Here is a 25,083-nt window from a genome sequence, read left to right on the forward strand (position 1 = left end):
CAACTGCATTCATGAATGTCAAACATTTCATTCTTCTGTGTGTGTATGTGTGTGTCTCCCTGTTTCTTTCCTTCCCTTTCCTTCTCTTTCTCTATCTCTCCCTATTTCTCTGTGTCTCTCTTTCCCTGTATCTCTCTGTATCCTTCTCTCTCTATCTGTCCTGTGTCTGTCTTCTAATAACATAAATCAGCTCTACTAGCAAAGCTAGTCAAACTAGCAAAAAAGCCAAGAAGTCATTTTCCCAGGTTTTATCTACTAGCTACAAATAGCCCCAGGATGGGAATGTGGCCACGCACTCCTGATCTTCTGGCAGTAATTCACCCCAACTGCATCCCAAGCTCAATTTCACCACTTACCTTTTGGTTAGAACCATACTAATAGGAAGGAACAAAAATGAGCAAATTTGAAATTTTGCTTTGACTTACATTTCAATATTCAGAGTTAATATTTGATTACTTAAGGCTTTCTACTTCTATCAGAATTGTACACAGGAATATTTTATGATCCTATTAACCTTGTGTTACATAGACCTTTTGATATTGAAATATTTATGTTAAAATATTAGCATATTTTCAATTAATAATAATTCAACCCAGAGAGAAATAGCTAATTTCTATTGTTTAACTGCTAAATTATCTAAGTTTTTGAAACTTGTTTTCCTCTCCAAAAAAGAGGGAGAGAAGAACACTGACAGCATTTTACAATTCCCTTCCCACATCACCACTTAAATGAATTCTTCTTACATCTCTCCATTCATACATTAGGTATGTCATTATTCTATATTACATTCATGATTCAAGTATGCTATTTAATATTCTACACAAATGATTACAATTAAAATTGAGCAAAACTAAAAATTGCATTCAATCATGAAAATGACGCATTTGCTTTTCTAGATATGGCTCCTAAGATTGTCATTCCCTCTCCCTTTTCTAATAGATGATACTGCTCAATCAGTTTCTTTCTTCTTATTTTCCTCCTTCCTTAACTTGAGTTGGGGTTAAGGGATCCTGCTAAAAAGCTCTCCAGATTCTTTAATAGGCTATAAAATGTTAAAAGAAAAAAAAATACACAGTTTACCCATCCTTTCTAAAGTTCACAAGCGGAAAGAAAACAAAATATGCCATAATTAAACACAAGGTTTTCACATGTAATTCACTTTTGATGTATTATTAAAAGTGATTTTAAACTTTTTAGCCTCTCTCCCAACTGAGCTAGACATATTAGTGTGAGGACCTTCCTTTGAATGTCCATCTCATGAATAGTTAAATACTGAGAGTTTAATGAAGCCAATCTTGAAACTCTGTTAGACTAAAGACATACTTACATCTTACATTTATTTCAGATTGTACTTGACAATTATTACTGAATCTATGATGTTTTATCATAATTTACAAACTCATCAGTGTATTAGATCTTTTATTGGATAAATTACATTTATTGTCTATATACCTTTACTGGAGGGGGGAGGAAGTTTTCATATCTTTTAATATTAAGACTAAATCTCATGCATTAACTTTTACTTTGCATTTGATGTCAGAAAAATATTTGGAAAACTTCCCATATCTAATGTTTCTAGGCTATGTATCTCCAACACAAATACGAGTATTGAAATCAAGCTGGTAATAACTAAGACAGCATAACAACAAATAGGATGCTGATTTTGGAGTAAGAAAGAACTGGGTTCAGATTATACATCTGACAATTCCTAGATTTGTGACCATGGATAAATAACTAAATATCCTCGTACCTTAGGTATCTCACAAGGACTTGGTATAAAGTCATGTCCAGCTTGGGATCCACTTTGGTGGAGAAAATCTTACATTAGTAATTCCCTACCCTTGTAAAGTCACATATGCTTTTTACATTCTCATAGTAGCAGGAACAATAATGACAATATCATGCTTTTGTATGGCATTTTATAGTTTTAACTGCATTTTCTCAGACATTGTTACATTTGACAAAAGGCATTTCTCTACCAGGTATAAGCAAGTCCTTTATTGTATTATTATGAAAATTAAATCTACTTTTTAAATGCATTTTTTGTGGAAAGCAAAATAGTAGAGTTCCAAATTGCCAGTGGGGAGAAAAAGTGGTTGGGATTTTTTCCCCCTTTTCTCTCTCCTATTGTCCTACTGATACCAGTTGGAACATGAGTGGTTAAAGTGGAAGAGTTGCTTAGCAACTAGAAGCAAATGGTGGGTGATGATTTCTTAGTTATTGCTATCCTTTCCTCACAATTGCTATGATGTCTAAACATTGGAAGTTACATTGGGTATTTTAAATCTGAAAGCGAAGAAGAAAAGGAATACTCAGCTGTCAAAAAAGGAGCAATCTGAGAACCTCCAGTCTATGAAGAACTCACCAGAGGAATATTTTTAAAAGTTTCTCTCTCACTTATTAAGAAGACACACCCTTGAACACACAAATGGAAGCCAATTAACTCAAGCTTCCCCTACTCATTTCTACAGGAAATAATGGCATGTAAAATTACTTTCTTCTAGTATATTCCATAATGACCTTGAGATGCTGATATGGTAATGTATTTAAATGAGATATTATGTTTCAAAAACCCACCAGCAGAGATTAAAATATGCCAGTACACTAAAAATAGCAATACTTTGAAATGGGAATATAAATTCAACTATGTTCATCAACCTGAAATATGATAGCAGATTTGGTGAAATATCCACCTTGTTAAAAGCCCTCAATAGAAAGGCCCTAGTTCCACAGATATTTATGTTGAAAAAATATGTGGTCATTTGCAACAAGATGTGTTTCTATAAAAAATCCAGAAATATGTAAAGCCCAAGTAAAAGTTTAAGTAACAAAAATGGGCTTAATCGAATTGGTGACCATTTAAATGAGTTGAAGTATCATATATTCATCTCATATACATTTGACAGCAGATCACTTTTATGAATGAACCATACAGTTTTTTTTGGTAAAGAAATACATATTGATATATATACATATACAGACATATACACTTAAACACATATACCCACAAAGCCTTACTACTCCCTTCTACTTCAATCCTTTCAGCTTATAAAAACTCACAGTCAAATAAAAGTTTTCCTTTAATGTCACATGTCAAGTTAAATTATTTCTAAATTATTATACTATCTTCTTGTCAGTTTACTTGGTATTTAGCAAGTAGTAATGAAAGTATCATCCTCATATATTCTGGACACTAATGGCTTGGTTGATAATTTGAAAAATTCATTTTTACCATTTTCAAGTTACAGTCAAAGTTTTAAGAACAGGACTGCCTTGGAGGTACACTGCTGTTATCCATTTCATTGCGAGATCCTAGGGTAACTTTTCTGTATCTCCTGAATGCTGCTCTTCTTTAGTTAGTCAATAAAGTCAAGTGTTAATAAATATTTATTAAGCACCTACTACGTGCTAAGCATTGTGCTAAATGTTAGGGCATTTCATTAAGTACTAGTTACTAAGAATGGAATTTAGTCTTCTCTCCCCAACTACATTTGGAATAAGATTTTTAGTAGTAAAGTCTTTGATAAAGATATACTATGATAGCCTTTAGATACCTTTACTGGAAATATTAAATACAACTCTTCCTTGCTCCCTTTCCCAAAAATTTGGACATTGGATAGAATTGGAAGATGTTTTTCCCTGAGTTGTCCTTCAGGAGGGCAAATTCTTTTTTTTTTTTTTCCAAAAGATCTACAACCTGAAGAATGTAGTTGAATAGCTATTGTGCCAGCCATGGGCATTCTGTTATGTCATCACCAAGGAAATTTGTAAACTATGCTTTGAGACAGTTTCATGATTATTGCATCAGGTCAGAGGAATTAACTTTGGTTCCCATTGATTTAATGCTGAGTATGAAAGTAGATAAAAAGATTCATACAACTGATAACATTGCTTCATTTTGTGCTTTATGTTTATCAAATTATTTTATTGTAAAACAAAAGGAGGAAGAAGGGAGGGAAGTGAAGATAAGGAAGGTAGGAAAGAAGGGAAAGAAAAGGAGAAAGGAAGGAAGAGAGGAAGAAAACAGGGAAAAAGGGAAAAAAGAAAGAAGGAAAGAAGGAAGGGAGGAAAGATACAAAGAAAGAAGGAAATTAGCATCTATTAAATGGCTACTATTTAACAGCTACAGAGAATGTTTACCTAAGTACTTTAGAAATATCTCATTTGATCATCAAGACCACCTGGAAGGTAGATACCAGGAGATGTCAATCAACACGAAGTATGAATTTGAGCAAAATTAGTAGCAAATAAAAAGTTACAGATAAATTCAGAAAGGGATAAATTTAAATGCTATGTAGTGTATTGCTCACAATAAAATAAAATAATAATTGACAAGGAAAATATAGTCAAATTATGGAGGATTATGTAGAGAATTAAAAATGCCTGGCTAAATAATGTTTGGAATAAAGAACTAATTATACAAAAATATCAATTAATATTAAATATAATGGCAATATAAGCAGCAATATGAGAATTAACAAGATGAAACCAAGACAAGATTCGAAAGCAATGTCATATTCCTGAAGATTTATGTTAACAAAAGAGATAAAATTGCTTAGTTGAATTTATATTTTAAAAATTTACAAATTAGTAGTATGCTCATAAGTATAAAGTAAACAATTTTTTAAAAAGTTGGCAAAATCATTAAAGTGAATTACAAAATAAAAATGAAATGATAAATATAAGAAAGCTTTTACAAAGTCTAATAAACTTGATAAACAATTTTTTTAAAAAGGTACAACTTTATGCAAAGGAAAATAAGTTTATCAAAAAATTTAAAATATTTAAAATAAACATATAAAAAGATATGACATCATATATACATAAGAGATGGATAAATATTTACAAAATAGAAACAAACCTCACTGACAAAATGAAAAAAAAGAAAATTTTAATAATCATATTTCAAAAAGTGAAATTAACTGGAATATTAAAGACCTACCATTTCAGCAAGCTTTATAAATAATATATTTGTAAGTGAATTATTTTAAATATTCAAGCAATAATCCTTGTATTACATAAAATATTTTCAAGTAAAGAATGAAAGCATTCTTCTGAAATTCTTTCTGTGCCCAATATTATTCTGAAATTTAAATTAAAAAAAAGAGAAAAGTAAAATCATGGTCAACATTATTACTGCATAACATTAAATAATAACATTATTTTTGAATAATGTTAACCAATAATACTATTAAAACATGAATAAATATCAAAAAATCAGTGAAATGCAGGAAGAGATAATTGGCATGCAACCTGGGGAGAGATTTAATCATGCAAGCTTGGAAAGAATGAATGAAGAAAGAGTGAGTAAATGATGTAGAAGTATTTTTAGGGAATGCGCATGTAGCACATCTCCAAAGCTCTTGCATCCTGGCTTAGCATTCAGTATATCCTTGGTCTGAGGGGAAAATTCACTGAATGCTTCCTGAACTGTTCATAAAGATATTGCTTAGGGCTGGGAGAGAAAGAAGATGACCCGGGAAATCAGATGTTCATCTCTATGTGATGGCTTCAAAGAAATGATGAATTGATGTAGGATGTTAGTGGATGATCAATAAGAAAAAAACATGCTAAGAAAAGATTAAAAATTGAAAAAGAATTGAACTTTCACAAAATGTAACACATTTAAATTTTTAAATGCTAAACATAGAATTAGAAATATTTTTCTTTACCTTGATGAAAAGTATACATTGGAAATAAAGTATTTTATTTCTAATTTTTATTTATTTGATGTCAACTATTTGACAAAATGTTGAAATGCCATGTGCATTTTCCACTAATACGGAATCAACAGAGGATATCTACTATTACAATTTATTGTTGATATGATTTTTCAGATTTCATCTATGCTAATAAGTCAAGAAAATGAAATGAAGATGATGGCGTATGCAAAGTGGAAGTTAAAATAAGTATTTTCAAGTGATATGATAGCTTATTTAAAAAAAACTCACAAAACAAAAAATTAATAAAGATAACAAATGGCTTTGAAAGAACATTTAGATATTAAATAAATCCACACAAGTATAATATCTCCAAATTGTTAACAAAAGTAGAAGAAATCATTGCAAATCCATAGAATTTGCAACGCAAAATGGCACAGTGGATACAGAGTTAGCTTTGGCATGAGGAAGAACGGCGTTCAAATCCTGTCTCAGCTGTTTATTAAGTATATGACTCTGGCCAAGTCAATAAACCTCCTAGTTCTTTAGACAACTCTCTAAGATTATAAATTGCAGGTACATTCAGAGGATCGTAGATTTAGAATTTGAAAGCAACTTAGAGGCCAATAAGTCTAATTTCATTTTCAATTTATGGAAAGTGAGGCTGAAAGACATTCAGTGACTTGCCTACATTTACACATATATTAAGTTTATGAGGTAGAATTGGAATTCAGGCCTTCATGAGTCCAAATCCGTTGCCCTATACATTTTATCATTTAGCTATTGGTGCAAATAAGTGTAGAGTTCCCTACACCAATGAAATGCCAGTTCAACAACAACAACAACAAAAGTAAAATCTTTCAAACACTTGAGCATTAAAGCTATCAATATACCATCAAAAGCTATATTAATCAATGAGCTATGAATAAACACATATTTGTTGTAATTCAGTCATGTTTGAATCTTCACAACTCTGTGGGCTATATCATAGCAATACTGCCCATGGTGTTTTCTTGGCATGTTTAATGAAGTGGTCTGGCATTTTCTTTTCAAGAGGCAAACAAAGGTTAAAAGACTTTCCCAGGGTCACCCAGCTAGTGTCTGACGGCAGATTTGAACTCAGGTCTTCCTGAATCTAGACCCAGTACTCCAATCACTGAGCCATCTAGCTACCTTTTAAATCAATATTTATTAAGCACCTACTATGTGCCAAGCACTATGATTAGTGCTATGGATCCAAAGAGTAGCAAAAGAAAGTCCCTGCCCCCAAGAAGCTTACAATACAATGGAGGGAACAACATGTAAACAAGTACCTAGAAAGTAAATGATATTTAGCATAAGTAGAAAATAACTAAAAGGGGGAAAGTAGTAGAATTAAGTGGGATTAAGGAAGGCTTCCTGTAGAATGTAGCATTTTAATTGGAGCTTAAATGAAGCCAGGGAAGTCAGTAGTCAAAAAATCAGAGTTTCAGGCATGGTGGACAGCCAAATAAAATGCTCAGAGGTAAAAGACAGAGTATCTTGTTTTTGGACAGCCATGGAGGCCATTGTCATTGGACTGAAGATTATAGTTTTGGAAATAAGGTGTAAGAAGACTGGAAAGGTAGAAGGGAGCTGGGTTATAAAGAGTTTTGAATGTCAAACAGAGCATTTTTAATTTTCTCCAGGAAAGGCAATAGGAAGCCACAAGGATTTGTTGAGCAGGGTGGGGGTAGGGAGAGAGGTATGTGTGTAGAGATGATTGGACCTCTATTTTGGAAAAATCACTTTAGTGGCTGAATGGAGAATAGATTGGTATAAGGAAAACCTTGAAGCAGCCACATCTTCTTTAACAGACATAAAGGACAAATTAAATAATTGAAGAACTATCAAATGTCTGGGATTAGATAGAGATAATATATAAAGAAGACAATGCTATCCAACACAATTTATAGGTTTAATATAAAACCAATGGGCTACTTTATAGAATAAGTTGGGGGAGGAGGAAACAGAAAAAAAGTACTGTCAGAGTGTCTGCACTTGTAATTGCTTTACCTAAACAACTTCTTGTGCAAGAACTCCCTGTCATGTTGCATATTGACAACATAAATATTATTTATAGTATTAAAAAATTGTCTATGGTGCTATGAGTTTAAATGACTCCCGGTGGTTGTGTGACTAGTGTGAATAGAGTAAGGACTTACACTCAGATCTATTTGACTCCAAAGCAGAGCATGCATTCACTTAGATGTGTTATTTAGAATTATATAAGAGAATATAGCTTGAATGTAGGAAAAATGGACAAGAATATAAAGAGCAATTGTGAAAAAACAAAAGAAATGAGAAATTGTCCCCCCAGATTTTTAATTCTACTATTAAATAATAATCTTTATCACTACCTGATATTGCATAGAAAATGCAAATTGATGAATAAAATAGAATTGGTAACCTATAATTAAAACAAAAGCCACAAAATAGATCAGTGTCAAATCAAAGCAACATCACAAAACATAAGCAAGAGACCAACTTATTTTACCAAATCTCTTGGGAGAATGAAACAGCAGGATGCAAAAAGGGTATATTAAATACACATCTAACATCAGATAAAAATGTAAATGAAAGTAAAACTGAATTCCTATCTTTCACATATTATATTGGCAATATAATTAAACAGCTTAAAATTCAATGTTGTTGGGATACAAAGAGGCAAGCAAAAAACACTACACTGCTAGTGAAGCCTTAAAAAGTTGCAGCTCTTTTTTTTTTTCAAAGCAATGGGGTAATGTGCAATGAGCAGTAAAACTTTTTGTATCCTTTCTCCCAGATATCCAAATATCAAGCTTGAAATTTAAGGATGGTATTAAGCAAGGAAATACTAAGGGCCCTCTTATAAAAGCTTTAATAGATGATTTAGCCTTAATTGTAAATATTTGTGATGAGGTTGGGATCTGGACCCCAGAAAGGAAAAAAACCCTGGACTTTCCTACATGACCAAATATTTGGCTTCCCTGGAGGCTACAGTCCCAATCAATGGGTCTTTCATTGTGGCTATGCCCAATCTCCCAATTCTCTTACCCTTAACCTAGCCTATCCCTCCATTGTGTTACCTTCCTATGCCTCCCAGCCCCTCACTTCCCACCCTTAATCCTATCTGGGCTCCATTCTTCCTAGGCCATGTGGTCCAGGTCCCTGGAGTTCTATTACCTCATAGTCCCCCAAGTAGGCAATTTGGTCCCTTATAGATCTCTCCCATAGTCTTTCTATATATAAGGTCTATCTTGCCCTCATTAAGGTGCTCAGATTCTTAAAATCTAGCCACTGCTCAGATTATTTAAGAGTCTGGCTAATATGACAGATATTCTAATAAAACTAGTCTTTGGCTGAAAGAAGAGTTGGGTCAAATTCTTTCAGGCAGGAATCACATGATGTGATTTTGGGGTCCCAGAACCCTAAATCTCAACATTTGGACATAACTCATTTGTCAAATTTTTGAGGAATGGAGAAATTCTAGTACTTGTAAATAGGAATAGTACTGATGGGAATGGGATCTGGACTCCAGAAATAAAAAATCCTGGACTTTCCCACCTGGCCAAATCTCTGGATTTTGCCTGAGGCTATAATCCCATGAATTGACCTTTTTGTTTTCACCTATGTCCAATCTCCCAATTCTCTGTTACCCTTAATTTAGCCTAACCCTCCATTGTCTTACCTCCCTATGGCTCCAGGCCACTTCCCACCCTTAATCCTATCTAGACTCCATTCTCCCTTGGGTCCCTAGATCTCTCCCACAGTCTTTCTGTATATTAGTTTCATCTTGTCTACATTAAGGTGCTCAGATTCTTAAGAGTCTAAACGAAAACTCAAATTTTTACAATCTAGCCAATAGCTCACGTACACTCAGATTCCTTAAGAATATGGCTGATATGGTGGATCTTTAATAAACCTTGTCTCTGGATGAAAGAAGTCTTGGGTTGTATTCTTGCAGGCAGGACTTGAGTGTCATGATTTTGGGGTTCCAGCACCCCTAAATCTTTATACCTCATTAGTACTGAGCAGAAACATATCATATTTGAATAGTACAAAGATTTATCAAAAGACACATGGTGTTAAGAAAGCCACATTGTATCATTATTTAAAGAAACTAAAATTATATGAATAAAAACAAAATTAAAAAAATACAAAAATACTGCATATACTAAGGGAGCATGTAATATGCGTTAAGTGTTTTAAATGGGGATTTGTAGAAGAATATTTTCAATATATGCTATGGATGTATATGTTTATATTTTTTCAATCACAAATATTCATAAAATGTCTTGAACTCTAAGTGATGTCCATCCTTTTATTAATTATTAATTTATTAATTATTGTTAATTATTAACAACCTGCTGACCTTATTAATAAAATGATTAAATTATCCAGAAACTATATCTGTCTCGACTATTTAATTGTTAAAAGTTATGGCTAACTACAAAGAGCCTTTTGCTCTAGATTCGTAACAAGAAGTTCCCCTCTCTTGGGTCCACATGAAGAGTGGGTACACATAAAGAGCTTCTCCATAAGGAGGGTTTTCTGCTGTGACTCTAGCTGGTGCTGACTTTCCCTTTTACTGGTAAGTAAATGTTATCTGGGTGAATGTATATGCTCTACACCTATCTATCTGTTTTAACTCTGCAGCTCTCTTATTTTTGCTCTCACCTGCAGAGTCCTAAGTAGCATCTGGTACTTATTAGGCCCTCTCAAACCAGGTTAAGGAAGTATATTGGATAGAGTGAAGTGAGCACAAATTGCAGGAAGTTGCTGTTGAGGATCTGCTAGGGAAGTGGCCACTTGGGGAATCTAGAGTTTGTTTTGAGGTCATGGCTTGGGTACCCCAGTCCTAGTTATTAAGTAGACATGACCTGAAAGCTTCTTGAAGGTAGAGTCCATCTAAAGAGCCCTAGATTTCTGGCAGAATGTGTACTGTTTGGCCAAAAAGAGCTTTGGAGCACTCTGTTTAAAGAGGAGGGGAGAGTGGATTACAGGCAGGTGTGATAAGAAGACTTTTTTTTTTGTCTGTGTTTTGCCTCTGTCTTTGGGATATGGTCTGTGTTTGCTAGGTGGGGGCTACTGAAAAAGCAGTGAGCCTTTTCCTGGTTATATATTTAAAAAGGGTAATTGTGAGTTTTGGAGGAGAAAACTGGGAGGTTTTCTCTCTGAGTACTTCCTTAAAGTAAAAGGCCCAGTTTTTACCAAGGGGCCCAGAGCTGGAGCCTGCAAGGGCTGATGAGAGAAAGCTACCTTTGATTTTTTTAAATGGGCAAATGAAGCAAATTCAAATTCATCTAAAGTGAAACTAAATAGTCACAAAAGGCATTTTTTTCTTTTTTTGAAGAAAGGAAGACAAAAGGAAAAACCCCTGCTAGATTTTGCAGGTAAGTAATGGCCTTGTATGCATTGGAATGGGAATACTTACTGGGAACCTGTTAAAATCCTAAGTGAGAGATGAGATGAGATGAGGCTAGATAGAGACTAGAAAAACCATAGAAAAAAATGTATTTTGTCTTGGTAAAAAATGGTACTGTGGTAATTTTAGTCAGATGAGCATTTTAAACTCAATTTGTGTATCTAAAGGTGAGAGGGCTTTGAGATATATACACATATATGGAGAGAGAGAGAGAGAGAGAGAATGAAAATGAATTGACAATATGGGCAATTATATAAAGTTAGGAGATATTTGATATTTGTTAAGCAAGGTGTTATGAAATGTGAAAATTAAAATCTTTTATATACTACCACTTTTAAAATCTTTTGCAGTAAATGCTTGGAATAAATAGCCCTTTTGTAAAATATTATATTAAAATATTGAAATTATTAATGGATGTTCTATATGATAACATTTGGAAAATAGATCCAAATTATTCTGGTTTCATTTTAAGTGAAATTATTATTTTTATTATTATTATTATTGTTATTATTATAGTATACCAAGAAACTTGTTAGGTATGTGGTTTTAAGTCAAATTATCACAGTTATGCAATTTGTAATGTATGTAAAGATATCCCTCCCATTAATTTGATAATTTACTGTATTAGAGATATTGTTGGAAATGTGAATTCTTCTTTAATTCTTTTGGGTTATTGATTAAATTGCTGAAAGAGTGATGTAAACATGTGAAAGAAATCAACATCAAATTAGTAACTGAGTTAAGGTGTCAGTATTTTAAAATTTCACAATCCAGCCCAATGCTTAGGTGGTTAAAGTTTAGTGATTTGATTTCAATTAAGAACTAGAAATTGCAAATGAAAAGATTTTTATAAATGAGTCTGTAATCAGCTGTAGTGTGGGAGTTAGGTTAGATCATCTGGTTAATCATGTCCACTGGCCTTTTAGGATAAATATGTAGAAAGGCCATATTAAGTCTAACACTACATAAATATTGCATATGGTAAAGATATTGGTAATTGTGATTTGTGATTATTATATAAAATCTTGAATGTTTCTTTGTACTGTTCAATTATTTAGTTATTATTTTAATTCAACTATTTAAGTAACTGTGAAAGCTCTTGAAGTTCTCTGCCTAGGGAAGGTGGACATACCCTGTCAGCATTAAATCAAATTCTTTGGGTCTCTAGGCCTGAGCCAAAAGCAGCAGGTCAATTTATTTTAGTACACTTTAACCCAGCATGTTTTAAGCTAATCTGATGATAACAGTTGAGATTTGAAACTATTTCTAATACTTTATATGTACTTCCTAGTATATGCAGCTCATACTCCCTGGAATGTGGGAATTGGAAGCCAAATACTTAAGGCAGTGCCTTATCTGATAAGCCTCAAAGAAAAGTAAAGGGAGGCTAGGGATTGAGAATTGATCCAGCCCTTTAAGGAAGTAGAGGAAAATGTTATATGGAGCTGGGAATTGTCACCATGTGTCTTTTAGGAGAAAACAAAAAGGAAATATATGAATTTGTGGATAATTTCTTTTAAGGTGCTAAGAGTACTGGGCCTCAGAAATTAAAAGGTTATTATTTACAATTTTAAATCTGGATTTTATTTGAAAAGCATTATTACGGGAAATAACACAAAAAGGCATTTGTGATTTGGCAGGAAGAAATTTATTAGTTGTCTGGACCAAGAAAGTTCTATTTACTGCTCTAAATCATTATTGAATAGAGAAATGCAAATTAAAATAACTCTGAGGTCCTACCTCAGACCTGTCAGTTTGGCTAATATGACAGAAAATAAAAATGATAAATATTGGAGAAGATGTGGGAAAATTGGGTCACTAATGCATTGTTGGTGCAGTTGTGAACTGATCCAGCCATTCTGGAGAGCAATTTGGAACTATGCCGAAAGGACTATCAAACTTTGATGCAGCAATACCACTACTATGTCTGTATCCCAAAGACATCATAAAAAAGGGAAAAGGACCTATACAAAAATATTGAACAAAAATATTCATAGCCACGCTTTTTGTGGTGGCAAAGAATTTGTAATTGAAGGAATGCACATTATTTGGGGAATGGCTGAACAAATTGTGATATATGAATGTAATGGAATACTATTGTAATATAAGTAATGATGAACTGGCACATTTCAGAAAAACCTGAAAAGACTTATATGAACTGATGCTAAGTGAAGTAAACAGAACCAGGAGAACATTGCACACAGTAACAGCTACATTGTGTGATGATAAACTATGATAGAATTAACTCTTCTCAGAAATGCAATGATCTCAGACAATTCTAAAAGACTCATGATGGAAAATGCAATCTACATTCAGAGAAAGAATTATGGAGTCTGAATGCTGATCAAAGCATACTATTTTCACCTTTTCCCCCCTTTTGTTCTGATTCTTCTTTCACAACATGACTAAGGTGGAAATATAATTAATATGATTGTTACATGTATAGCTTATATCAGATTGCTTGCTGTCTTGGGGAGGGAGAAAAATTTGGAATTCAAAATCTTATAAAAGTGAATGTTGAAAACTATTTTAACATGCGATTGGGAAAAAATATTAAATAGGAAAAAACCTGTAGGTGAAGATATAAAGATTATAGTCTTAGCTTTCTAGCTATACGATTTGGAGGTAAGGTATTTCACCTTTTTGGAATAAATGATAACTTTTCCATTTCTCTTCAAGATCTCTTTAGCTCTTTCTCCACACATTATCTGCTTCAGCATGTCCTGGTTCAAGTGATACCAGGTCTGAGGTCATCAGGCTTCGCATCTGTAGCAACCACAGTCTGTATGAGGAGATTCAGGGATTTGGACCTGGAGCTCTGTTGTAGGATGGCTGTGGAGCAACCATTGAGAAAAAAAAAAAAGAATGTAGAAATCAGATTCATGTAAGCCTACTATTGAGAAATAGCAACTGGAAACTATGAACAAAAAATCTCATCAGGTTCCCAAGTAAAACATAGATCTGATGCACATCAAAACAAGTCAACACCCTTCCAGATTTTATAAGGAAACCTCATTCTCAGCCAAGTGATACACTTAACCCTAAAACTATTGACCCCTTTGATGATCATACATGAGTCCCTTCTGCTTTTGCTCTTGTCTCCAAAGGAGATATTCCTTGCAGGTTGGTACGTGGTTCAGTAAAACATAGATTACAGTGGGACTGACTTCCTCAAACTTTCATTTGATCCTCTTCTTACTGCTTTAGCAGACATTTCTAAAAGGTATTAAACATCTGCACACATTTGTATAAAAAGAAAGTTTTCAAAAAATCCATTTGATTGAAGGTGCTAATGGAAAAAACAATGTGCCTTGCTACTCAGACCAATTCTTGTGCTGAGGCAGCTCTGACCCACTCAGATGGTAAAGTGTTTGAAAGGAGATTAAATGCTTTAGTACATGGGAGTGGTATTGTTGGGCCTTCTCCAAACGATCATCCTCATCCGAAGCATTTGCTTACAAGTCTCTCCAAGTGACTAATGGAGCCAATCACTAAGTGACTTTCAAAAGCTAGAGTAACATTCAGGAAGTGGCATCTTTATGATGCTCAAGCTAAAATTCCAGATCAAAGGAGCTATAAAAACCATGTGATTAAGTTGTGAGAGTCATAAGAAGCTTGTGGTGAACACTGTAGGATCCATTTTGGCTGTCTCCTTTATTATTTTAATCACAGCTACCAATCTGTAATTTACAAGATAAAAATTAACACATAAAATTGATTCCACTGGATCATACTAAACTTAACAGCATGGCAAAATGCTTAATTGTGGAAAACTATTAAATGAAGTTTTATCGTGCAGTTCTGTGGGATAATCATATACAATTTTTTTTCCTGCTACAGTTTGTCTGCATTATGACCACAATTTTCCTTAGAGTTTCAGATTTGTTATTTTTATTTCAGTGCTTTTTCATTATAATATTGCTTAAGTGATTGCACTAATTTTTCATAATAACTTCGTCATACTCTCTAGGGTTTTCAGACCTATTAGAGTCATAGAAATTAGGAAGAGTTATTAAACTGTTAAGGAACTCACTGATCAATTATTGCCTATAAACAAGTATTTTATAATGTGGAATGCTTGGTGAAAACACCTGGAAAATTGCAATATATGAATTTTTCAAATAGTGTAAGTTCTGTGATGTTATAACATGTAAATTATTATTTTATTATAACTTACTAAAACAATACATGATGAGTTTAGGTGTTGTATAATATCTAAGTAAATGTTATTTTTTATATATTCCCACATAAAAGAAATATCACTTATGAATTAGGATATTTAAGAATTTGATTCTCAATTCCAAATTATATTAACGTTTTTTTTTTTAATGCTAGCTCATTAACCTTTTTCACCTTAAAAAGTTAATATATATGTTGTAGCTCTCACAAAAAAAAAGGATGGCTTAAGAATTTCTCAAATATGTATTTAGTCAGGTCAGGCCAACTTTCCTGCTTCATCTTGAGTACCATTTTAATTTTTTTTATTCTATTACTTTTGATTATTTTGTGAAGTGAGAGTACTCACCATCTTTCATTAGTCCCCTCTCAATGTTTTAAAAATAAACAACAACAACAAAAATATATATATATATGTATATATATATAAAATCATATATATATATAATCACCTTGGCTGTTATAATTCTATTTCACTTTGCTGGTAAACATAGTTTTGTTTTGTTCTTTATTTTTTTTAGGCAATTGGGGTTAAGTGACTTGCACAAGGCCACACAGCTAGTAAGTGTCAATTGTTTGGTCTGAGGCCGAATTTGAACTCAGGTCCTCCGGTGCCCTATCTACTGCACCACCTAGATTCCCCTGGTAAACATAGTTTTGGTCACAAATTCATTGTTGGTAGAATTGTGAACTGATGTACCCATTTTAAAGAGCAATGTAGAATTATGCCCAAAGAGTTATTAAACTACCTATACCCTTTGACCTAGGAATACCACTATTTGGTCTGTTTACAAAGATGACAAGGGAAAAAGGAAAAGAAGCTAGATGTTCTAAAATGTTTAGAGTAACTCTCTTTGTGGTGACAAAGAATTATAAATTGCAGGGATGCCCATCAGTTGGGGAATGGCTGAACAAGTTGTAGTATATAATTGTGATGGAATACTGCTGTGCTATAAGAATTGATGAGCTCAGTGATTTTAGGGGGGAAAAAAACACAGAAAGACTTGCACAGAATAATGGAGCGAAATGAGCAGAACCAAGAGAACAACATATACAGTAACAGCAATATTGCCTTAACAATTTGAACAAATAAGGTATTTTGACTATTATAAATAACCAAATTAACTAGAAAGGACATACGAAGAAAGACACCATCTGCATCCAGAGAAAGAACCAATAAATAAAAATTACACACACACACACACACACACACACACACACACACACACACACACACACACAAAGGTATTTGTGTCTAACGTTAGCCTCTCTAGAGTGGAGGGGTGAAGGAAGAAAAAAAGGGGAAAAAAAAGAAATTTACATGTTAATTTTATTGTATATTTGAAAGGAACAGCAAGTTATGCTTAATAGATTTATAGTTTCATGTACAATCATCTTTTTTATTGTACTATGTTATGAAAATGTTTGTTTTATACTATAAATTATTTTTTTTTAATTTAAAGCTTAAAAGTTAGTTTGGGTCTTCTCATTCTTATGGATGTTACATTTTGGTTAAATTTCTCTAAGAAATGAGATAATGATTGAATATTTTTTATCCATTTCCAATTTTTCATAATGAACTATTTGTTTATATAGCTTGGTTAAAGTCATTATTTCATGCCATGCTATATTCACATCTTGATCTTGAAATATTTGGTCTATACCATGACTCTTGATTTAACCAGGCAAAGATCATTCCATCATTGATTCACAAACAGCTGATTCAGAAATTGCTTTTAATTTAGTAATCTTTCGTTTTCTGTCAACTAAGACCAAGTTAGTTAATTTTTTTGTTTGCCATGTTTAAATGACTTCCCACGTTTTTCTTGGATAAACTATTCAGCATAAAAAGAAATGACCAAATCCAGGGTTGGGGAACCTGCAGCCTCGAGGCCACATGTGGTCTTCTAGTTCTAGGATATGGCCTTTTGAATGAGGTCAACTTTTATAGAGCAAATCCTTTTATTAAGGGGGTTTGTTCTATGAAGGTTGGATTTAGTCAAAGGGCTGAACTTGAGGACCCAGAGGGCCACATGTGGCCTCAAGGCCACAGGTTCCCCACCCATGAAATAGACTATAAGTTTAGGCTTCTTTGATTTCTTAATCTCACATAATTTTTCCCTTATCCTCAGAACTTTTGACCACCTCATTTTTTGCTCATATCTGCCTTAATGTTAGCAAATTTCAAAGAGTATGTTTAATTTTGAAGCTTCTTGTCAAGTTCCTTATATTGATACTTTTACAATCTTTAGCAGACTTAATTCAACAACATTTAGTAAGTTCCTACTATGTGCAAGGCTCTATTCTAGGCACGGAGCATAAAAAAAATGATCCATCCCTTAAGAAATTAATATTTTATTTACTGGAACAAGTATACAAGTAAACATAAAATACTACGAAGTAATTTTAATAAAAAGAACCCTGTAGCTATTTAGGGGATGAAGAAATATTTCATGGAGAAGATAGCATCTGATATGCAATTTGAAGGAAGCTATGGACTGTAAGAGGAATTTTTGGGGAAGAATATATTATAGCCATTGAGAAGAGGCAGCACAGAGGCAGAAATGTGGCACTTGGAGTGTTGTATATTGGTGACACTTATTAGACTAAATTGAATGGAGAGTTTATGAGGAAATAAGTGCACATGTGGGCAGAAACCAGACTGTATAGTTTTAAATTCTGTCTTTCATTTTGCTAACATTCTATTGATCCTTCCACATTTTTTCCCAGGATATTGTTCTAGCATTAGATTTTAAACATGGCCCATCTATGTTTGTAATTATAGCATCACCTCCCTGATGTGATGGTCCTCTTTGAGAATGAGGCACAAAAAGCAAGCTCTGTGAATACAGAACTTTCATTTGGGCAACACTGCTTCTTTGCTTCTTTCTTTTCCTCCTTCCTTCCTTCCTTCCTTCCTTCCTTCTTCCTCCTTCCTTCCTTCCTTCCTTCCTTCCTTCCTTCCTTCCTTCCTTCCTTCCTTCCTTCTTTCTTCTTTCTTTCTTTCTTTCTTTCTTTCTTTCTTTCTTTCTTTCTTTCTTTCTTTCTTTCTTTCGACATAAGGTATCACCCTCTTACCTGACTGTGCTCTGCCCAAAGGGAATGTGGATTTTAATCTCTGATTGTTTTTTTTGGTTTTTTTTTGTTTTTTTCTTAAAGACCAGCCTTTACCCAAATCATTTGGTCCCAGACCAAGCCCTACATGCTCACTGTTTGGCTCAAAATGAACATAAATAACAATTGTTTCTGTTTTGGCCAGAAATCCTGAAGGTCTTCCCCTCACAGATCTAATCTCTCTCTCCCTCTCTCTCTGTGTCCCTCTCTGTCTCTCTGTCTCTGTCTCTCTGTCTCTTTCTCTGTCTGTCTGTTTCTCTCTCTCTCTCTCTCTCTCTCTCTCTCTCTCTCTCTCTCTCTCTCTCTCTCTCTCTCTCTCTTTCTCTCTCTCTCTCTCTCCTTTTCTTTATTTCTTTTTCTCCAGCTACCTTGAGTAGCACACAAAGGTGTAGGTTAGATCATTTTCAAATTTAGTGCCTGAGATATTGTTGTTAAGTTGTTTCAATTGTGTCTGATTTTGTGACCGCTTTGGGGTTTTCTTGGAAAAGATACTGGAGTGGATTCTAACTTTCCTCTCCAGCTCAATTCACAGGTGAGGAAATTGAGGCAAACAGTATTAAGTTACTTGCCCAGGGTCACAGAGCTAGAAGGTATATGTGGCCAAATTTAAACTCAGGTGTTTCTGACTCCGGGATTAGCCCTCTATCCACTATGCAACCTGAAACATTGTTGCATAATTTCTCATTATCTTTCCGCTTAACTGGTTGCTTACTATTATAACAAGAATTAAAAAGTGAAACAGCCAAGTTGCCAAGTGATCCTGGCAGGTTACACTAAACCACTCTCCCAAGAAATGCAAAGGACTCATATAGAAAGAATTAGGATGAATGATGAATCTATGGATGAAGCTTCTGATTAAAGGAACCCCAAACCCTGTTAATCCTAATGCTAACTTCTCTTGATATACCTATTTAAGGTGCCTAGGGATCTGTGCCTAAATTGATGCATTTGGAAAAAGTTCCAATCTACCTGTGTCAAGTTCAGCATAAAACTGCAGATACTACCTGTTTGGGGCTACTTTTAGTCCATCAGTACTTCTGGCCTGAGTTGCATACTGACATTGTGTGAGTTACTGGGAACACCTTTTATGGCTTTATAGCTTGTAAAATAAATTTTCCATCAGCAATGCCACAGGGAAACCAGCCAATGGTAATGTTAAGAGTCTAAAAACATTTTTAAAAAATGAATAAAAGAGATGATGAAAGAAATAGCCATCACAGATCGGGATGAGGCATATTTTCGTGTCTTGGGAATGAGTTGTGGAAACAGACACAAACACACACACACACACACACACACACACACACACACACACACAGAACCAATGGTCAGCAGAGCTACATTTCAATTTGGTATATTGCTTCTATGCCTCAAAAGTCAAATAAAAAAAATTGAGATGGTTATTCAGACAATGCAGGACAAAATTTTACCCTTAACTGAATATTCCAGTAACCAAATAAGTCTGTTATCTCACTAATGTGCATGTTCCCTCTAATACTTTCCTAAAGTAGGCAACTCTCGTCCCATAAGCACTACAAATGTGGTCCACACAACATATTGGTTGCCTATCTTGCCTCTGCTAATATTGTAAGGTTACAAATGGAAGACATGATGTCAACAAGTTATCCAATGTGCTCATAATGTTATCAATTAATCTTATTATTAATTTAGCCTAGTTAATTCAGAAGAAAATAAAATGACACAAATTCTATTGCTAATTAATCAATATGCAGGTGCAGAAAGATAATTTCAGAGCAGCAAATGAAAGCTCTCTTTACTTGTAATTACACATTGATATATTTGATTTTTGTCATATTTACATTCATTGTTTATATAGAATTGCAAAGGTAAAAACAACTTTGAGGCAACTAGATGCCAAGTGGATACAGTGTACTGGACCTGGAGTCAGGAAGATCAAAGTTCAAATCCAGTCTAAGATATTATAATTTGCTGTGTGAATCAGAATGAATCACTTAACCTCTATTGGCTTCAATTTCCTAAACTATAAAATAGAGATAATAATAGTATTTACATCTCAGGTGTGTTGTGAAGAAAAAATATAAAAATATTTGCAAACCTTAAAATGTAACATAGATACCAGCTAAATAATAATAATGATGACAATAAGAAGAAGAAAAATGATTTTTAAAAAAATTTTGCATGAAAAATATAACAAGAATATTGTTTTAGCACTTTAGAATGCTGAAAATGATTTCAAATAACTTAGATTCATTTAGACCTCATTTTTAAAAAAATAAAAACTTTTGACATAGGCAGAGGAAGGATTTTGACTCCAATTTTCCTGAGATAATGAGAGAAACTGAAATTCATAGTTTTCCTGAATTGTCCATGTTCACATGTCTACTATATGGTAAAACCAGTATTTGAACCCAGAGCTTTTACTCCCGGTTTAATACTCTTCCAATTTCACCAGTTGTACCGTAACCCTCCTAAATAGGACATACAGCTTCATGGTAAAACTGCTTTTTAGATAAATAATGCCTCCCTGTGAGAATAGCTTCAAATTTATGTGCAAAAGAATTCACATTTGCATTGGATTTCTGGTGCTTTTACTCTCGGATTTTTTTTCCTCCTGCATTTGCTAGTTTATCTGTCCCCCATGTATTCCAACATCTCATAGATATAAATCTTCTCAGACATATTACTAACTGAGTAAAACCAAAAATTGCAATGGAACATTCAAGGAGAATTTCCCATGTTCAGCACTTGCTCAAATTGTGACTTCCTTTCTGGTATTTTTTTTTCCTTTTTTTTTCAGCTTTATTCAATAAAGAAGTGCCAGCTGTAAAAGTTTCTTCCTCAGTTTCCATCCTGCATCCTCAAAGCTTTTAGCTGTGCCTGAATTGTTAACAGAGAAATTTTCCTTGAGACTTCATGAATTGGAAAGCCTTTTCAAATTTGGGAGTGTTACATGCACCAAATAGATAAAATTTGACCTTCTGTTTTCAAATTCCCATCAATGCTTTCAAAAAAATTAATTAAAATATCATAGTGATCACAGGCATGTAAAAGCCTCTTCCTACTGCAAGTGTCAGATACATCCACCAAAGAGCATCAATATAATAGACTCTGCTGATATTGATTTAAATACCCTTAACCTTAGGACAATATATATATATATATATATACATATATATATATATGTATAATATATATTATTATATATATATATGTATATACATATATATATATATGTATATGTATATATATATGTATATGTATATATATATATATATGTATATATACTATTTATCACTTCTACAATATTTTAAAATACCATGTCATAAATGAGCAAATCTTCATAAGATCATCATGCTACTTGTGCCTAATATCTATCCACAATCTGTAAAGTAAAAATGATTAAGGAACTAGGAATTTTAAGATTCAGAAGTGAGGAGAATTGCATTCCAGCTGAAGGGTTCAACCTAGGCAAAGATTTAGTGGTAAGGAAATGGAGCAGAATGTAAGAGGAACTTCAAGAAGGTTAGTTTGGAACATTGAATGTAGTGTGTGTATGGAGGGTAATTTGTAATAAGCTCAGAAATATAGACTGGAGCCAGAAGAGGGATTTATTTTTGATCCTATAAGTAAAAGGGAATCACTAAAGCTTATGGAGCAGGTAGCAATGAAGTGAGACAATTTGATTGGAGCGGGGATGCATTGATGAAGGGAGAAAGAATGAATAGAAATGAATATGAATAAATAAAATGAATGAAATGAAAATGAAAAAATTAAAAAAAACAGATTAAGTACTTATTATGTAAAAGATGTGCTAACTATTGGAGATACAAATACAAAAGCAAAGACATTGCTTTCAAAGAGACTACATTCTAATGGGGGAAGTAACACAAAAGGGACAATGAGTAGGGGCGCTTTTTGATCCAGAAAGTCAAAGTGATAGTGAGTGGGTACATAGGGGAGTAGATTGACTTACCCTATCCAAAAACAATGACAAAATCGATAAGATCATAGTTTATATTTACAGAAGAGTCAATATGGAAGATTATTCCAAGAGTAGTCATGGCTAGTCATGAAACTCTAGAAGATATGGCTGGAGAGTTGATAGTGACATAAATTATAGTTGGTGATTTTTCATGTCCAAGAGAGGCAACAGCCAATCAAGAGAGGAATTGTGAGAGTTTAGATGAGAAGTGATGAGGATTTGAACTTGAGTAGTCATGGTGTGAAAGTGACTTGTGAGAGAGATTTTGTGGAGGTAGATAATACTTGGCAATTGATTAGATACAGGTTTTTGGGAGAGTAAAATATAAATTCAGATTGCTAGTCTGGATTTTGGGGCACTCAAAAGAAATAAAGTTAAGAGGTGAGATCAAGTTGGGGAAATATGAGTATTGTATGAAACATTTTGATTTTGAAATGCCTGAGGACATACAATTGGAAATGTCCAATGGCAGGTTGGTGAGGCAATACCAAAGATCATGACAGACACTAAAGATGAAAATGTAGACATGAATTGTTTATTTTGTGGACAATTGTAGAATTATTTGGATAAAGATGAAAATATGATAGCTGACTCCATGCAAGCTAATGATATCACTAAGAGAGAGAGAGAGAGAGAGAGAGAGAGAGAGAGAGAGAGAGAGAGAGAGAGAGAGAGAGAGAGAATACAAGGGATAAGGTCAGAGCCTTGGTAGTACACCCAAAGATAGGAGGACTATAGATTTTAATCTAGGCACTGTCTGTGAGATGATAATAAAGTTATTCTAATTGTCTGACCTTGTTTCATTGATAAAATTGTTAGCACTGACCTCACAGGATTGCTGTGAAACTCAACAGAGAGCTGCAAATTGTTTTGTGAAACTTAAAGTGCTATTAATATTATTCATTTTCTAATTGAAAAAGTCTAACAAAAGGAACTTGTTACCTATTATAGCATGGGATTCTACTTTTAGGAAGTCATATCTATATCTATGTCTATATGTATGTATATATGTGTGTGTGTGTGTATATATACGTGTGTATGTGTGTGTGTATATTTACCTTTCACAATCTGGGCAAGATGTTATAATCATTTTTTTTTCCTGGTGAGGATTATCACACCAATTTTTTTTACAGTGTTCATGGATTTAATTGAGAGGGGCCCTTAGCAATCTGGAGTTTGATGCTTCTAGACTAATGTCTTTCTGGAATAGGTGTACCTGGAGAACCTTACCAACTATCTATAGGAAACTTTCTTTTTGACTTTGAAATACACATTTTCTTTGGCTTTATGCTTCATATGATATTGGGTCCAGGGTCATGTACTACCTGAAACAGAATCCTTCCTTCCTTCCTTCCTTCCTTCCTTCCTTCCTTCCTTCCTTCCTTCCTTCCTTCCTTCCTTCCTCTCCCTCCCTAGTTCCTTCCTTCTTTCCCTCTCTCCTCTCCCTCTTTGCACATATAATATCATGCCCTGCAGTTGCTCTGCTCAAAGGAATGTGTAAATTGCAATGTCTAAAACCTCCCAAGATATCTTGGAGTTTACAGGCTACATTTCTTTCTTAAGGACCATTCTTTAAACCCAAATCTCTATGGCTTTCATGGTCTGGTCAACAATATGCCCCCAGCCCAAGCCTTACTTGGTTATTATCTCTTCCCTGATGCCTTGAGTGTAAATAGCAATTGTTTCTGTTTTAGGTATAAACCTGGAGGGTCTTCCCCTTCCAGATTGTTTTATATTATATATTTATTTATTTTGTGTTTTCAACATTCACTTCTACAAGATTTTGAGTTCCACATTTTCTCCCCATCTCACCCCTCCTCCCACCCCAAGACAGCATACATTCTGAATACCCCTAACCCTAATGTGCCTTCCTATAACCCCCTTCCTTCTCTTACCCCTTCCCCTTCTATTTTCCTGTAGGGCAGGATAGATTTCTATGTCCCATTGCCTGTATATCTTATTGCCAGTTGCATGTGAAAACAATTCTGAATATTTGCTTTTAAAACTTTAGGTTACGAATTTTCTCCCTCCCTCCCTCCCTATCCACCCTCATTGAGAAGGCAAGCAACTTGATACAGGTTGTACATGTGCAGTCATGCAAAACTGTTTCATAGTAGTCATATTGTGAAAAATTAAGTATATTTCTCTTCATCCTATCCTTTCCTCCATTTATTCTACTCTCTCTTTTAACTCTGTCCATCTTGAGAAGTGTCTTCTTCTAATTGCCCCCTACCCCTATCTGTCTTCTTTTCTATCATCCCCCCTTCTCTTCTCCTCTTCCCCCCTATTTTCCTGTAGGGTAAGATAGATTTCCATACCTAATTGAGTGTGTATGTTATTTCCTCCTTAAGCCAAATCTGATGGAAAGAAGATTCACTCATTCCTTCTCACCTTCCCCCACTTCCCCTCCAATGTAAAAGCTCTTTCTTGTATAGTTTATGTGAGATAATTTACCCCATTCTATTTTTCCTTTTCTCCTTCTTCCAGTATAATCCTCTCAACCCTTTAATTTTATTTTTTAGATATCACCCCTTCATGTTTACTTCACCCTCTACCCTCTATGTATTTATCTACATATCTGTGTATCCATGTATTCATCTATCTATCTATGTATGTATGTATATATATATATATATATATATATATATATATATACATACACACACACACACACACACACACATACATATATATATATATATATACACACATAGAGAAAAAGAGAGAGACAGAGAGAGAGAGAA

At 33.9% G+C, this 25,083-nt stretch overlaps 1 pseudogene; it reads left to right on the top strand.

The window, feature by feature from the left end:
- The first annotated feature begins 7,197 nt into the window (after positions 1-7,197).
- On the top strand, positions 7,198-14,584 carry LOC110201597 (PACRG-like protein; annotated as a pseudogene).
- The last annotated feature ends 10,499 nt before the right edge of the window (positions 14,585-25,083 follow it).

Source organism: Phascolarctos cinereus, unplaced genomic scaffold, assembly GCF_003287225.1.
Source record: "Phascolarctos cinereus isolate Bilbo 61053 unplaced genomic scaffold, phaCin_HiC Scaffold_3;HRSCAF=262, whole genome shotgun sequence".
Classification (NCBI taxonomy): domain Eukaryota; kingdom Metazoa; phylum Chordata; class Mammalia; order Diprotodontia; family Phascolarctidae; genus Phascolarctos; species Phascolarctos cinereus.